General features: G+C 41.4%; 1 long non-coding RNA gene across 18 annotated transcripts in view; it reads left to right on the top strand.

The window, feature by feature from the left end:
• Positions 1-13,789, top strand: part of LOC104318055 (uncharacterized) — an 83,761-nt gene that overhangs the window by 9,314 nt on the left and 60,658 nt on the right. For 10 of the 18 annotated variants that reach the window (XR_011327973.1, XR_011327977.1, XR_011327976.1 and 7 more), the window contains 3 exons: positions 229-293; positions 1,011-1,104; positions 4,970-5,021. This is a non-coding gene — a long non-coding RNA (uncharacterized lncRNA). Of the gene's footprint in view, positions 1-228; positions 294-1,010; positions 1,109-3,696; positions 4,472-4,969; positions 5,022-13,789 lie in introns of those variants that run through there. The other 8 variants (XR_011327975.1, XR_011327966.1, XR_011327969.1 and 5 more) reach the window with 4 other exon arrangements.

Here is a 13,789-nt window from a genome sequence, read left to right as displayed (position 1 = left end):
CACATAAAAGGCATTCTCAATCAGAAGAAAAGCGATTGCTCTCATTAGGCTGCAATTTTCAGTCTTTTGCTAAAAAGTAGGAGTTTTTCTACATCCAGAGCAGACTAGATTTCAGTTCTTTGCAAGGTCAAAGTAAAAAAGCAAAAATAGCAGTTCAGTTCTTGTCTCTATTTACTGTGAAGATACTAACGATACAATCTGCTTTTCCTCTTTGCTATTACTTTACAGAAGGCTATGTCTCCTGTTGTAGTTGTGAAGAATTAGAACTTTGAAAAGGTCATTCGGAAGTTTGGGTAAGGTTTAGATAATTCATTACTGTTATTTTTTACATAGTTCCCAGTACTGTGGTTTCTGAACCTACAGCTGTACTAGTAAATGAAATAGGGCAGGGATCATGTTCTGCCCCTGAGGAACAGGTCTGTCACTCAGTTCTAACTTTTTATTCAGTCTAGGTTTAATATTATTATAAGGTAGTGTAGGAAATAATATACGATAACCATCAGAGAGAGAATAGAGAAGAACTTGAGCTGTAGTTTAGCATAGGTGAATAACCGTTACAGGCAGTTAGTCTGCTTAGCTTTAGTTAGGCTAAGTGGAAATAGTAGGACCAGTAAATGTTAAAGATGCATGACAGAGATGAGTAAGTACTTTACACAGGCAGAAGGGGAGGAAAGTAATTATGGAAATACATACCCTTGTCCTTCCCAGCAGCTATAGCTTGGAACCATTTCTTATCAAGGTTTTGTTCATAGATAGCTATCTAAATGTTAAAACTCTTATCTGCAAAGTGGTTTTCAGGCAGTTTACTCCTTTTAAAGATAATTCAGTTGTTCTGGGATATAGACAGTGATCATTGTATTAGCTACACTTCTGTAAAATCATAAGTTGGAGAGATTGAATTATTTTAGGAGCTTTCCTTCAGTAGTGTGTTGAGTAGTGAATTCCCTATGAGAAGAACTGTAAATGCTGAGCATGCTGCGTCTTTCTTTCATCTTTCTGCTGTGCTTTAGCCAGTCTTGAAGGAGGGAGGAGAACTGGATGAGCAGCTTGAGTGAGACCGCCTTTGGAAGGTTTGAAGCATATGGGAAAACTAAAGTGTACGAGGCAGGTATGCTGCATTGTGCTAAATATCCTGAATTAAACAGCAGCAGATGCATGAACATAAAGTATTATGAGAGTTCTGCTCTGTATGCTTTGGTGTTGGCCAAAGGTGGATTTGTTTCAAGATCCTAGCTATGCTTTTAAGACAGAGTATCATAGAATCATAGAATCGTTTGGGTTGGAAGGGACTTTTAGAGGTCATCTAGTCCAACACTCCTGCAGTGAGCAAGGACATCTTCAACTAGATCAAGTTGCTTAGAGCCACGTCCAACTTGAGCTTGAATGTTTACAGGGATGAGGCATCTACAACCTCTCTGGGAAACCTGTTCCAGTGTTTCACCCTCATTGTAAAAATTTCTTCCTTACATCTAGTCTGATTCTACCCTTTTTAGTTTAAAACCATTACCCCTTGTCATATTGCTACAGTCCCTATTAAGAAGTGTGTCCCCATCTTTCTTGTAAGCCCCCTTTAAGTACTGGAAGGCCACAATAAGGTCTTCCTGGAGCCTTCTCTTCTCCCAGCTGAACAAGCCCAACTCTCTCAGCCTTTCCTTGTAGAAGAGGGCGTTCATCCCTCTGATCATTTTTGTGTCCCCCTTCTGGACTCACTCCAACAGGTCCATGTCTTTCCTGTGCTGAGGACTCCAGAGCTAGACGCAGTACTCCAGGTGGGGTCTCACAAGAGTGGAGTAGAGGGGTAGAATCACCTCCCTTGACCTGCTGGCCAAGTTTCTTTTGATGCAGCCCGGATACGGTTGGCTTTCTGGGTTGCAAGTGCACGTTGCCAGCTCATGTCCAGCTTTTCATCCACCAGTACCCGCAAGCCCTTCTCTGCAGGGCTGGTCTCAGTCCCTTCATTTCCCAGCCTGTATTGATACCAGTGGTTGCAACAACCCATGTGCAGGACCTTGCACTTGGCCTTGTTGAACCTCATGAAGTTCACATGGACCCATTTCTCGAGCTTGTCTGGGTCCTTCTGAATGACATCCAGTCCCTCAGGCACATCAACCGCATCACTCAGCTTGGTGTCATCTGCAACTTTGCTGAGGGTGCACTCTGTTAAGGGAGAAGATGCTGCCCAAGCATTCACACACCATCCAAGACTTTAACTGTTAGGACTGGAGTCCCTTCGCAGTGGGCAACTCCAGTCAGCTGACAGGTGTGCCTTTTGACTCCTCACACACACACACACACGCACCCTCAAGCACTGCTTCTTCCCTCAGGCTCAACCCTAGGTTTCCCGAAGCAGAATCTCTAATCAAGGCCTTCAAAATAAAAAGTGTAATTTATTCTCTCTATGGTGTAAGAATTTAGACAGCTCCACCTGGGTGCCTCCAGAGAGGGACCCCTAACACTAACATCCCCTGGCAATTACACCCTTACAATCCAAATTCCCAACCCTCACACCATAGTCTGGTCTAATAGTAATACTTGGGGCTGGGATCATCTTGTCTCCCATTGAATCCTTTTTCTCATCTCTAGGCGGGTTCTTTCTCTTTCCTGTTTTTAGGCTAGCTGTTACTTTTCTCCTTTGCCTGGCTCAAACTGTCTCTGGGGCTTTCCAAATCTTCCTGTTCCTCCAGTGAGAGAATAGGTCAACATAAAGCAAAAGTATTATGCAAGCTATGAGTTCTGCTTTATCATGAACAACTACTTTTAAGCAGCTAAACAAAGTCCTTAAAGCCCTCCAAAACATATTAACAGTCTCTGTAATTTATATACATTCCTGTGCTATTATAGCCACACAATCTTAGCCATTATTGCCATGTGCTGTTTACATCTTGTTCAGGTGTGCTCTGCATGCTCATGTAGCTCAGCTTTGCCACCTTCCACAGCAACTTGATCCCACTATGTCATTGATGAAGATATTAAACAGTACTGGTCCCAATACGGACCCCTGAGGGACACCACTCATCACCAATCTCCATCCAGACATTGAGCTGTTGACCACTACTACACTCTGGATGCGACCATCCAGCCAATTTCTTATCCACTGAATAGTCCATCCATCTCTCTCCAATTTAGAGAAGGATGTTGGGGGTGACTATGTCAAAAGCCTTACAGAAGTCCAGATAGATGACATCTATAGCAATTCCCTCGTCCACTGTGGTAGTCGCTCCATCGTAGAAGGCCACTAGGTTGGTCAGGCAGGACTTGCCCTTGGTGAAGCCATCCATGCTGGCTGTCTCGAGTCAACTCCCTGTCCTCCATGTGCCGTAGCATAGACCAAAAAGTACCGGAAAGGCAGTATCTGATGCTCTCCCATCCTTAGTCTTTCCACAGAGAAAACATATGGAGAGTAGGAAGAGACAAAATTATGTGAGCCAAGTCATTTCACTCTTTGGCTCTTCACCAAAAAAAAAAAAAGAAAAAAAAAAGGAAAACAGCTGGCTGGGTGAATATACTTTCACAGAATGAGCTATGCCACTTAACAGTCAGAGGTCTAGGTCTCCACCAACCCAGGTCCCAGTAAACCAGGTATTCATCTGCTAAAAGCAGGCTTGTCTTAAGTTAGGTCAGGGAGGGAACTAGGACACGGGAATAGAGCCAAGAAACGACTGTAAAATTTTTATTTCTGGCTTTCCACCCTTCCAGGACTCTCTCACAACGCTGGTTTCCTCAGTGAAGTATTTTGGCAAAGACGATGCTCACAGAGCCTGGGATATGAACTGTGTGGGCTGCAGCCAAGAACCCCTCCGTGTGGCTCCCTCAGCCTTGCCTTGTTTTATCTCTCCCTCTGTCCCTGCCCCTGTCCTTGGGATGGCTTCAGGGTCCTATTGGTAGATCCAGGGGTAACCAGCTAGTTTGCATACTCACGGCACTATTCATCTGAACAGTGACAGTTATTAATAGCATCATCAGTGATCTCCTGTGTCATTGTGAAGAACACGCTAGAAGTCATGGAAAAAAAAATAACCTGGTTAGCATTTGGAATATCTGAAATAATTTGAAAAATTTTCCAAAACGCTCTTAGGGAATCTGGGCTGATGTGGGTGCCATACCCTATTGCCTTACACTAATCATTGCCATGGTGGGTAATAAGGTTTCAAATGTACTGTTTAAAAATGTCTAGTGCTGAGTGATGGAAGTTGTGATAGATATTTAGGTTATTAAACATTGGTAGAACACTAGGCATTAAGTCTCTGTGTAGTAGAAAAGGGCTTGTTTTTTCATTGAGATTTAAAATTTCAACTATTGCTTTTAAACATCTGTGTCTCAGTCCAACTTAATTCGTAATTCTATTACGTATTTTGTAAGAAACATTCATGTAATAGATTTGATGTATTATTACCCTGTGTAGTTGGCAGAGACAATATAACTGTTACGATGCTTCACAGAAACACTGCAAATATAACACACTCATAAATTACTTCTCATTGATGTAAAAATCCCTTCCCAGTTAAGTACACCTGTGCTGTGAGAATACAGAATGGCACACATTTCCCCGGTAGCAAGTAGAAAAAATGCATAGTCTACCGAAAGACATACTGGCAATTAGTCTGCTGAAGGGTTAACTTTTGCAAAGTAATACTAATTCTCTCACAATTCTTAGAAAATCTCAGTGTTTAGAACCAAAAAAAAGGACATCCAGTTAAATTTATAATAGAGAAAAAAAGAAACGCTGCATCACTGTTACTTGCATAAGCTATGCTATTTGTTGGTCCGACCCTTAGGAAGACACAAAAGAGACCGCTATTCTCATCACCTTTGTTGGCTATAGAAGAACTCGGCTGTGTAAGCCAAAATTAGACATATCAAAGCACCTTTGATCACTTCATTGTCTGTCAAGTCCTCTCCAAAGCCAGCACTGTCTGCTGTAATGCATTGTATTACTTTCAGATGTCATATTTAATGTGTGTTCCTTCAGATCCCTGATACTGAGGTGCTGATGGCATAGCACAGTGCTGAGAACCTTGCAGGTGGGTCTATTAGTTTCAGTGTGTTCCCGTTTCTCAACACCATGTGGTTTAATTGCAGAATTGGTGAAGCAAGGGCATCGCATGAATTCATCTGCGTTTTTCTGTATGTGTTCAACCACAGAGTCATCCTGCAGTGTAGGTTTGAATGAGTTATGGGACCATAAAAAAATACTTCAATTCGCAAGGCTATCAGCTCTTTGTCATGAAACAAAAACACCTGCCGGAAGAGTTTTATTCTTACTTGATAATCACAGCACAAATAGGCATGGGACAAAGACATCATTTAAAGGGATATTTTTATGCAGCAGGCATGCTGCAGAGCATCTGAGGAACAATAGTCTAAATTTAGTTACTAATTAGAAAAACACTTTTCACAGATGTCATTAAGCACCCAACAATCTGGGAACTGTCTCTTTTAAAAAGGGAATGTTATACCCATTAGTGAAGTACCCACCACAGGGTTTGACTTCTCTTGTCCAATAGCTCCAGCAATGGGTCATTGCTCATGTAGGTAACTTCTTGGTTTCCACTGATAAAATTAATTCTTAGTTATCTTGGGCTAATACTGAAATGTTGTTCTTGGTCAGAAATCCCACTGAAGAAACTGCAGAAATACATGAGCCAGCATTCTTCCATCACTTTCCAGAGTTCTACAAAATTTCTTATCTTCTGTCTTTCAGAACTTCATTTCATATTTTTCTCCAATAATATGTGATTCAGAAACTTCCTTTTTCATACATAAGAGCTAAAATGCTGAGGTATTCACGTGGTTCCAGCAGGCAGGTCCCTGAGAAGTCATTTATAGCATAAGTAAAATAGCAAAGTTGACACCTAGAAATGATTAAGTAAGTTGCAATAAAACTGCAGTATGGAGAATGGGATAAAAGTCACCAGTGGTGGGAAATGGCTTTCTGTGTCACATGAAAAATCGTGAGTTTTCAAAAGAAAAGAATGTCTCAAATATTTTAACTGAGAGAAAAAACTGTTGTTAAATGTTACAGTAATCATTTATGTGAGTTGTGGTTCAGTGGCCATATGCAGTTTTTTTTCTTTGCACTGGGTCATAATTCCCATGGCGTCTCATTTCGGAGAGAAAAATGGCTCAAGAAACTTGGGAAGGATTGTATGGCCACAGGCACATTTCAGGAAACGTAAAGTGTACCTGCATACCCTGGAAATGGAAAAGTGCAAGGACATGGGGCATCTGTTCTGCAGCACTACTGAGGCACACTAGTTACACATACCCTGAAACACTGGGTTCTTGGCCAACTCTTCATTCCAAGCTTTCATTCTTAGGCTCTCACTTTTCCAAAGAAAAACATGTATTATGTATGGGAAAACTTGCCCTTTCAGGAAAAAAAAAGGGGGGTGTGTGTCTTTAATTTTGAGATCGGAGAGATTTTTCAGCTAGCGTTGGAAAACCTGAATGACACCCATCAACAAAATCCATGCCTCCTTCACTGTTTGGGGGTTTTTTTCCCAGTTCTAAGCAATTTCTATGAATTTCCAGGTATATTGTTGAATCTATTTTAGAAGGAACTCACTGAAACAAGGATATAGTAAATACTAAACAAAGGATTTAGGATCTGTCTTCAGGGTCATGGAAATGGGAAATATTTGTAGACCAAGTCAATCATACTTCTTAGTGAGATAAAAAATGCAAGAATTTAATGATTATTGATTCTTAAAAATCCCAGAGACTTGGTCTGGCAGTGGTTTACTAAGACACCTAGGCTAAGCTGGTTGTGCAAGCTTCCCTTGTAGTTAATGGAGACAGAAAGGTACCTTAAGAAGGAGATTCATCCTACCTTCTCAGATATCTGTTCTAGATAATCTGGGTTAAATACCCTGTTTTAAGGGCCATTCAGGACCATTCACTACGGAGGTAATTGGGAAACAGTGAAAATTTTTGCTCACTGTTTGTATAGGAAACGCTTCTGGATTTCCTTCACTCAAAAATGCTTCAATGCTAATGTTTTGCTCGCAGAAAATCGTGCGCTTCTCCATTGTCTGATAATCACAGCTCTCTCCAGGGACACATTCCATACAAGTAATTTCTGAACATGTGATCAGCTATGCCTGTTCATTCAGGTTTTCTTTCATGGGTATCCAGCCTGCATTTTTACCTCATCTATACACAGCTAGAATTTTAGTAAAGACAGCAACATGTACCTGCACTTTCTACTTTTGGAGATATCTTTAAAAAGAGTTTTCTCTGGTTTAATTTTAGCAGTTTAAAGTTAAAATTAATCTGGTGCAAATCTTCCTAATTATTGGTCTGGGGATTCTTTAAGATGAGCTGAAAGGACTTAATCTTTGAAATCTGAGGTATGTTGCTTCACCACAGTTGTTCACGCAGATCCAACAGTATCGTTTCTGTTCCCTGGCTTCGAACATTTCAGCAAGTATCAAGTGTTCAAGGCATAATTTCAGTATTGGAAAATTCACTTTATTTCAGTATTTGCTTACACAGGCAGTCACCTCAGTGAATATTCTGGCTTCTAAAGCCATTTACTAGTATCCTCCCTGAAAGCAAATCCAAACTCAAAGAGGATTAGCCCTCTCTGTCCTGTGAGGTGGCTGTTCTGCTCCTAGCATTTTTCATCTCACTTGCGGCTTTCAGTTTTTGAGATTCATGGCTCAGTTGCCGTAGGAGCCAAATTCATATATATGTTGTATGCAAGAAACTCAGTAAGAGAAGAGAGAATAGGTTGTCTGCTAATATAAACACAGCTGTGTATGGTAAGTGGCACATAGTTGTTTACATCCAAATTCAGGCTATCGTACAACAGACAAAATAAATAAAAACTTCAAAACAAAAGAAAATAAAATTGTCATTGTTTTTGCCATTTCCTTTTACCTAAAAATACTTATGCAGATGCATATTTTGGGATCAGAAAAGAAGATAAGAAATAATCTGCACACTTTCACAGGAGTATCATTTAATTATGTTTCAAGTCCTTGCATCACTTCAGTAGTCACAGGAGGGACTGAAGAATTTCTGGGAATGTGTGTGACGCCATAAAAGACTAAGTGATCATCTTCCACCCTATTTTTCTTACATTTTTTTGTACGTGGCCTGTGAGTGTATTAGATGAGAATTTTGTACATAGTTTTTTCTCAGAAATCTTTGCTAGCAGTTAATACTAGCTTTCTACCACCATCGTGCTGAAAAAATCCAATGAAAATGCTTCCAGTCCCAAGAGAGAATAGTGTTTCTTGTCATTCTTACTTATCAGAATGAGCACTTATTTATCAAAATGAGATAGCAGTACTCATTATTCAGAATAAGACATCAGCAACACTGTGTATATTTAAATAAATTCACCAGACTACTGGAAGCAGTATAACTTTGTTACTACTGGATTATATTAGACTAAATAGCTGTACTAGTTCAAAATTAGCTTGGATAGCTAATATCATTGCGGCACGCAGAACTAGCCCACAGCTTATGTCCTGTGCATGCAGTCAACACCTTAATGCTATCTGTTATGGTACCAGGGAGAATAATTACCAAAAGAGGACCTCAAGCATGTTAGTATTTCTTAAGGAAAGCTGGTGAAAAATGTTTCTAGATTAATTTGCAGATTAAAAGAAAAAAATTAAAACAATCTTCCACTTTGTCTGGATCTTCAATTCTGCCTTCCTTGGCAAATCTTTGAACTGCTTTGATACTGGGAGGAGCAGTGGCCTAGTGAGATCTAGAGTCTCCTTCTCAAATTGCTCTACTGGGTCTTCACAGGGATCCCCAATGTTAGTAACGTCTTCTTCCTAACAGAGCTATGGAGCAGTTTTGAGGATAGAGCTACACAGCAGTAACAGCGGAAGAGGTGAAAGCAATATAAGTTTACTAAATTTAATGTAGGTTCAACTTTTTTTTTTTAATTATAATGAGGATTAAGCAATTTGATAACCGTATTTAATAACATTGTACAAAGCCTACTGGGGGGTTAAAAGCTGTAGCTGAGCTGCCCACCAGTGATAGGACTAAACGAAGCAGCTGAACCAATCTTAACATCTCACTGCAAGCCACAGGGATTGTCTTACCCCCCTTTTTCCCTTCCCCTTGCATCTCCCCCTATATGCGTCCTTCCAGCTTTGCTATACTTCCTTTCTGTTGATGCGGCTGTCACTTTCTTCTGACGCGGTACTGAGTCCTTTCAACTTGAAAGTGGTCAGAAAACTGTGCTTGGTTTGGGGTTTGTTTTTTTTTCCTTGAATTAATTTTCAGCTAGATCAGTGAGCTGATCTTGCTCAGCATGCAGTCAAAGGAGCATTAGGGCCAATATAAGGAAGGGAGCAGATTAAGCAGTCATGGTGAGGGCAAAAAGGAAGAAAGGAAAAGAGAGATGAGAGAGCTGGACTGCTCCTTTCAGGGACAAGCAGCCATCAGGTCAACTCAGCTCAGCTGTATAGTGTAACCCCATTCCTTATTAATGGGGTTAAATAAGCTACCTTATCAGCAGCACTATTTCAACCTAAATTGCAAACTTTGGTTAGTTATTTAAGTGGAGTGATTTTCATGTTCAAAAGCCTGCTACTCGTCAATCAGAAGTTTATTGTTACTTCTCCTATCAGTATGCTGATGGTGGGACCAAGGATCTTGGTCAGACATGCTGGATACTGCAACTCTTTATGAGAAAAATCATCCCAAAAGAACTCACAGGCTGTCTAGTTAGGATACTGCACCTGAAATCTTCCTCTGTTTTGCGTCCTATTTCACCTAAGAGGGAATCCCTCAGGCCCCTTTTGAAGCCATGTTAAAAAGCCAGGCTTGGTTTGAGATGGTACAGACCGACCGGTCGTTCTTGGGATCCCTCCAATGTAAAACTGAACAACTGGGTGTCATGGACTGCAGTGTAACACAGCAAAACTCTCTGCTGTAAAGGGAGCCGGTTCTGACAGTCCTATCTATAGGTGTACTCAGGCAGAAGGCTGGTGATAGTAAAAGCTGGATTTCATAGGAATTTCATTAAACAGAGAACACTGAGCAGCATCCATCTGCTCCAGAGGGAATCCTTGGTCCACTGCAAGAGGGGAAAATGGGTTGAACAATTAGGCAGAGATGCATCTCTGTCTAAATTTAGTTTTGGAGATAATATAGGTGTGTCTTCCGCTGCTTGTATTCCCAATGATTTCCCTGAAGCAGAATCAGTCTGAGTGGTGGTTAACATGTTATTCATGTGTTTATGTTCTCTAGAAACTATTTAACAGGTACTGGGGAAGAATCTAGCCTCTAAGGTTCTGGGCAAGTTACAACCAACTGTTTTTTCTTCCCTTAACCCTGTTCATTAAAGAAAGCAGAACAAGAGGAGGAACCTTTCCATTAAGTCATATATGTCTGTCCAAAAAAGCTTTCACCAAAGATTCAGTGAATACAGTCAGGGCACACTTTTACACTGTACTGTGGTCTGTAAGAGGGCAGAAAAAAACACGCTTTGTTTTTCAAGAAACAAAGATGTGCATCAGTTGAAATGCAGTCCTTACTGTCATGGGAAAAAAGCTGATAGCAGCAGGACAACATAAAAGGAAACTGCAGAAGAAGCACAGAAGCAGAAGCCTGGGGAATACAGACTGGCAATGGTGGTGGTTGTATTAGAAAAGTTGAAGGTATGGAGGAGGAAAAAAAAAAGCTTTAACTGGAGCTTACTGCAGACTATGGGGAAATGGAGCAGCAGATCAATAGTCACAACTGACTATCTAGTGTTAGCAACAGTCCTGCTGTAAACAGGGCTTTGGACTAGATGGCCTCCAGATGTCCCTTTTAACCAACATTTCTGAGAATCTTTGAATTCTTGAAGTGTCAGATGAGGACATGCTGCCATTCTCTGATTTTTCTGTATTGAAAAGTACCAATACATTGCATGAGTTTTCAAAGACATCTCCTGATGGCCTTCATGCAGGGATCCTTCTCACCCAGAAGGGCAGCTCACAGAGGAGCAGGTGAGATGCACTACATGAATATGGGTAGGGATGTGACAGGGCTGAAGGTAGGCTGAAGGGAACAGATTGTTGGTGGGCTTTATAATGGGATACAGAATTATTCATTTCTTGAAAAATGAGTAGGGAAAGCTGGTAATTATTATGAGGTGAGGACCATATGGTGCTCTGTGGGCATGCCTGCCAGGTCAGTCCTAAAAGGAGACGTTTCCAGATCATGTACTAATGCTGATAAGGGTTAGCATAAGCTGGCAACATGCTACATGATCTTCTCAGAAAGGCTGAAGTCTGAGGAAAGCTCAGCTGTAGCCTTTATGCTTCATGTCATCTTTCCAGATGAAGGATGGTGCACATCCATAAGGTCATTTGAAGACACTAGGTGTCTGTTAAGCCAGAATAGCATAGTCTTCCTGGATTGCAGAGTAGCCATAGCTGTGGTTTTCTGTTTCTCTGCTGGCCAAGGACAGGAGACATGGACCTCACTCAAATCCTGTCCCACCTCCTGATAGGACTCTTCCGCAGTTTGGGAGCTATTCAGTAGAGCTCCGTGCCCTTCCCTGGGGTGCAGAGCTTTCACGCCCTGCTCCTGAGAGCAGCTGAGAGCACCCTGAGCCCCTTTTCTTGTTCTTAAAAGTAGAAAGAGTTGCCAGAAGTGAAAAAAAATCTAGCAGAAAGGGCTGATCAAGAATGAAGCCTGCCGAAGGCTGGTGTTCATTATGCATGCAGCTGTGAACAATTACAGTCACACCCACACACCATAATACACCTAATCATGCCTTGTAGGCACAGCCCAGAGCAGCCACAAGATGCTCTCAGCCTCTGTTGCAAAAACCATTCCAATTACTATCAAATCTACTAGACATGCCACAACAGGCATTCAGTCTCCTTTCCAGCATATTCCCTGATAACCCAATTCAATTGTGAATTTGTGATTTTGGTATTGCAGCATTTCAGCCAGTGAAGAAGGCAAAGGCTAATGAATGGAAAAATGTAAATACAATACCTCCTGTAGAAATCTGTATTTTCTGCAAGGGTTGTATATTGCCCCTCAGCCTGGGACCTGGGGGCTATATGAAGACTAACAGTTGCAGTGACATAACTAATTAATTCTGTAATTAATTCTGATGAGCTACTCAGACCAGCCTCCTTTGCTATATAAATTATGAATATAAATAGACATGATAGTCAAGGGTTTCATTTCTAGAACAGGGGAAGAATTTCCTAGCTCTCGGGTTTTATTTATCCTAATCATATCCCAGTTCAATTTTGGAGCAAGAACTGGGGATATACTATCTCCCCAAACTCTACATGACCCGCTTTCCATGCAAAGGAAACCAGGTTGCAAGAGGTGCAAGGAGCACCATGACCCAAGGGTATGCCCTGACACATTACAGTAGGTAGTCTCTACACAGCCTCCTAAGTAGGTAATTTCTTACAGACACTTAATTTAGGCATTATAACTTCTTTCCAAATTGACTGAAAGGGATATCATGTTCTCACAACAAGCTCTCCAAGTTGCTCATCGCTCTCTTCACTGTTACTCTGAGAAGCTGCTAAAATAAGCATTTAAAGATGGTGTCCTGAAAATAGCCCCAGGCACCTTCTGTAATGTCCCAAATGCAGGTCTCATCTTCCAAAGTCTCAAATGCAAGTCTCGCATTTTTAGGGATAAGTTTTTTTTGGATATTATTACTTAACCTGTGGGTGGTTTAGGTAGGAGCTAGAGTCCTCCTCAGGAAATGGCACACCTAGGCTCAATTTTTGTGTGCACAGATTCACATGCACAACTTCTATCCTACTACCAGTATGATTTATTTTACCAGGTTTCTAACTTAGCTTAGTGCCAGCACTCCCTAAATACTTCTTTGGGGCTGAGTAACTGTCTCAAGATGTATTTGAGAATCACTAAACCAAGTTAAGAAAGAATGGGTGCAAGAATGACTCTGTAGTTCAGGCGCTTGGCTGAAAAGGAGGGTCCTGGTTTCTGCTTTATGTTCTTACAGCTGTTCCTGGACTTTGTTCTAGTAACTAATATATAACTAATGTGCCTATCTAAGCAAGGGCTTCTGGGGACCATATTACAGAAGAGAAAGCTGCAGAAGGAAGAGACAGGATAACTTAAGGTACCCCTAGACCTCTGACTCACCAAATAGGTGAGATCAGACTAAATATATGGGACATGCTCAAAGACTGTGTTGTGCTGGAAAACTGTACACATCTACTGCTTGAGAACAGATGTAAAGAAATTCTTTCAGTAAGCTTGTGTTCCTGGCTTATTGCCCTGATGGCCCTCAGAAAAGCTAATCAAGAAATTTGAAGTGCTGCGGTGAGGTGAAATTTTGATTAAAAGCACAAGGTTGCAGAGGCTTGGTAGTGTTGAGGCACCATTTATGAGATGGTTGGGATAGGGAGAGTGAGATGTTCTGGAATTGGCCTTCGGCATGGGATAGGGAGAGTGACATGTTCTGGAATTGGCCTTCAGCAATGCTATTTGGATACTGGCCACAATGTATATGGTCTACAGTAGCACTGTTTCATCCAGATCTTGCCTAGGCAACAACTGTGTTCCCCCATTATAGACTGGTGTCTTCCAGTAGGAGAACTGGGCCAACTTGAGACAACCATCACCAGCAGGATTTGCTGTCAAGACAGCTGGTAGATGTGGTAATCACCCATACTCCTGCCTAGCAAACAGCATCAGCTGGATTTGAAAACCAGATAACCTCACCTCTATAGATGAGCCCTCTCAGAAGAACTGCAGAACAATGGCAAACCAGTGTGGGGAAGCATCGTGAATGCCACATAGCATTTCAGTACTCTTATGGCAG

This window comes from Haliaeetus albicilla, chromosome 15, assembly GCF_947461875.1.
Source record: "Haliaeetus albicilla chromosome 15, bHalAlb1.1, whole genome shotgun sequence".
NCBI classification, from domain to species: domain Eukaryota; kingdom Metazoa; phylum Chordata; class Aves; order Accipitriformes; family Accipitridae; genus Haliaeetus; species Haliaeetus albicilla.
The sequence above is the reverse complement of the archived record's forward strand: the minus strand, read 5'-3'. Positions and strand labels throughout refer to the sequence as shown.